General features: G+C 33.5%; 1 non-coding gene across 1 annotated transcript; it reads left to right on the top strand.

Moving 5' to 3' along the window:
- Nucleotides 1–3,611: 3,611 nt before the first annotated feature.
- TRNAW-CCA (transfer RNA tryptophan (anticodon CCA)) lies at nt 3,612–3,685 on the top strand. Its single transcript has one exon. It is a non-coding gene; the product is annotated as a tRNA-Trp (tRNA).
- The last annotated feature ends 230 nt before the right edge of the window (nt 3,686–3,915 follow it).

The following is a 3,915-nucleotide window of genomic DNA, read 5'->3' as shown; positions in this document are numbered from 1 at the left end:
GAATTGTTGATCTTGTAGCGGTTGAATGAAAATAACATGGATTTCGCGCAAATCTGTGATTTGAGATTTTATCTTCGAATTGAATATTCTATTAAATAGAAGTAATTCATCATCATTCGGTTAGGATCAATCTAAACCAACCCATCATATTATGTATACGATTCAACATGCCAACTATTAAACAACTTATTAGAAATACAAGACAGCCAATCAGAAATGTCACGAAATCCCCCGCTCTTCGGGGCTGTCCTCAGCGTCGAGGAACATGTACTAGGGTGTATGTGCGACTCGTTTAGATCATGAGCTGGCACAAAAGCAAGAAAACGACTTTTACAGTATCAATGATCAGTACCGGTGAATGGGATAGGATGGAAGAAGGAACTCCATTCATTATTTAAAAAAAACTCTCTCATATCCCTCTATTGTGTATGAAGTTTATGGTTTCCGTTGGTGTAAATCCAATCACAGATGATAAGAAATTCTCCATTGGTAACAAATGGTTATCCATTAAGCGGAGGAAATCTTATTTAAAAAGCATAAAACATAAAGATTAGGCAGGCTCCCACTCTGGCAAGAACGGACTAAGAGGGTCAGCTACCCAGCAAACTTTCATAATTAAATACCGTTACTGTATAGGTAGATCTGATTGTGAAAGACCTATTACTGGATAATTCATGGGTAGAGCCAAAGAGTGTGAACTATACAAGTTCCCAATAACATCAATTAGTTGATTAAATATTAAATTAAAGTATAAAGTAAAGGCTCCGGTGTATAGAGAAGACCTCACCGTTTAAGAAGTAACCATAGAAACGAAGGAACCCACTATTTATTTTTTGATTTCTTTTATTTACTAGATTTTTGATACCTAGGAAAATACAATTTTTTATTTCTTTCTTATTTCGCAGTGAAATACCTAAAAAAAAAAAAGAAAAAATCGTGGTCGGGAAGGTTAGAGTAGCCAAAGCCATTGGAATTTTTATTTTATACATTGGAAAAATCCGTTTTGTTATTAATAGACTAGGAAGGGGGAAAAGAATAACTGAAAGAAAGGCAATCGATTAGTTATTCGTCAAAGTTTCATTTATTCAATGACCAGAATTAAACGGGGATATATAGCTCGGAGACGTAGAACAAAAATTCGTTTATTTGCATCAAGCTTTCGGGGGGCTCATTCAAGGCTTACTCGAACTATTACTCAACAGAAAATAAGAGCTTTAGTTTCGGCTCATCGGGATAGGGATAGGAAAAAGAGAGATTTTCGTCGTTTGTGGATCACTCGGATAAACGCAGTAATTCGCGAAAGGGGAGTATCCTATAGTTATAGTAGATTAATACACGATCTGTACAAGAGACAGTTGCTTCTTAACCGTAAAATACTTGCACAAATAGCTATATCAAATAGGAATTGTCTTTATATGATTTCGAACGAAATCATAAAGGAAGTAGATTGGAAAGAATCCACCAGAATAATTTAAATGGAGTTCCCCGGAGAATGAACTCCGGGAAGGTAGAGTAGAAATTTCTATGAGAAAATATGCTAAAGTAGTCAAAATGAATGAACACGTTCAATTCAATAAAAAAAGAAATCTTTTTTTCCGATTCATTTTTTTTCTTACGACACGATACTCAAATCTAGATTCTTGTAATTATGATTCAAGTGAAGAAAAAGTAAGCCTATTTATTTCGGGCTTTAAAACCAGTAGTTCTAGCGGTCGACTCGGTTCTTTCAAATTGTTTCTCATTATTGAGAAAGGGTAACAAAGATAAAATACGAGCTTGTTTTATAGCAAGAGTAATTAATCGTTGTTGTTTCAAGGTCAATCTATTCACTCGTCTTGATAATATTTTTCCTTGTTCACTAATAAATCGACTAATTAAACTCATGTTTCTATAATCAATTCGATCCCCCGATTGAATCGGGGGCAAACGCCTACGAAAAGATCGCTTGAATTTAAGAAAAGGTCGCTTGGATTTATCCATGGTTTGTTTGTTTAATTTATTCCTTATCCCTAAAATCCTATTTCTTAATTCTAATTCAGTTTAAATCCACCCAAAATAGGATTTTTAAAAAATAAGATTTGTTTATTTTCTATTTAAATATGTTATATATATAATGTCATTTTTTCCCCTTCCTTGAAAGGGTAAGACACAGGTACTTGGTTCGCTCTATTTCTTTATCTCCCCATGAATCGTATGTTTGTAACAATAGGGACAGAATTTTTTCAATTCTAATCGATTAGGCGTATTGTGCCGGTTCTTTTGAGTAATATATCTGGAAATACCTCTTGATACCTTATCAACACTGTTTCGGACACAACTAGTACATTCCAAAATCACCGTTACTCGGACATCTTTCCCCTTGGCCATGAACCTCCTTTGGATTTTTGATTTACTCAACTCTTCTATTTTCGATTCAAAACGAAGAAAGGATAAAATAGAAGTTACTAACTTGAAATCCAATTCTAAAAGTAAAAGATTAAAATCAAGAAAATAAAGTAATAGTAAAGCAAAGTCATAGTAAAATACAACGATTTTTCTAAAGTATATTTCAAATTGAAGTAATCATTTAAGTATCTTGTATAATACTCTTGCCCTAGATCTTCTATTCTACCCCCATTCCTCTATTATTAATATTCAGTTAATTCGAACTTGAGCCCGAATGTTGAATCCACTTTTTTATTCTTTCTCTTTCCTCCCTTATTCTAAAAAGGGAAAAAAGAGAAAAGAGGGGGAGAGGGATTCATCACCAATATTTGATTGGATCTCTAATCTTCTTCATTCCTTCCCATGACAATAACTAGAATGAAAAAAAGGGGAATGTCAACGCATCCGGGAAAAAACGATTAATCTCTATCAATAGACCTGCTAAAGCCCCGAACCATAGCGTACTTAGTACTGGTGCCACAGAGAGATATGTTTTTAGATCTCGCATTGAAAAACCTCCTTCTTTTGTATTATTTGTTGGAATAGATAATACATATATAATCAGATGCATATGTAGTTAAGGGCTGCTTAGAGTTGGACACAGAATTCCTAATTCAAATTGCAATGTACAATGATTCGGGAAATAAGATTTTCCTTTTCTTAAAACAGAAAAAAAATACATCCCCTTCTTTCTTACCGAGAATTTTCGAAAAATACTAATTGATTTTTACGACGGGTTCTGTATTTATATATTTTGTATATAATTGTATATAAGTATTTTCTATATAATCTATAAGAGAAGTCTTTTCCTTTTATTTTACTATTATATGTTAAATGAGACCAAAAAGACGAAATGAGCAGAAAATTTGTATATATCAATGGATGAAATAACCATGTGGAAAATAAGACAGGAATTCTCTACAATTATAATGTGGAACAATTGAAGGGATGTGGCGCAACTTGGTAGCGCGTTTGTTTTGGGTACAAAATGTCACAGGTTCAAATCTTGTCATCCCTACCTATTTATGCTGAAAGGAGCAGCAACGAGGGATAAATTGAGGTCGCCTCAAATTGGACATAATCATTGATTTTTATCATTCTATTCTAGTATATGCATACAATACAAAATGTGTTGGGGTTATGAAAAGAATCCTTTTATTTACAGTCTTATCTATTCTGATAAGAAAACGCTCTTAGTTCAGTTCGGTAGAATGTGGGTCTCCAAAACCCGATGTCGTAGGTTCAAATCCTATAGAGCGTGATTTTTTTCTTCTTAGATCGAATTAGAATAAAATAGATTCATTCAGTAACTTTCACAACAATCGGAATTTGACCTCCTGTGCTTGTGAATTAAAGAAAGGATGAGGTCAATCAAAAAAAGATGTTAATTAATCAAAGTCCAACTGATCACCACGCCTATATTGTAAATATGCAGTTACGAATAATCCAGCTAAAGTAATAGGAATTAGACCTAACACGATTCCAAATAGA

The sequence above is a fragment of the Nicotiana tabacum genome, chromosome 5 (assembly GCF_000715075.1).
Source record: "Nicotiana tabacum cultivar K326 chromosome 5, ASM71507v2, whole genome shotgun sequence".
In the NCBI taxonomy this organism is placed as follows: domain Eukaryota; kingdom Viridiplantae; phylum Streptophyta; class Magnoliopsida; order Solanales; family Solanaceae; genus Nicotiana; species Nicotiana tabacum.
The sequence above is the reverse complement of the archived record's forward strand: the minus strand, read 5'-3'. Positions and strand labels throughout refer to the sequence as shown.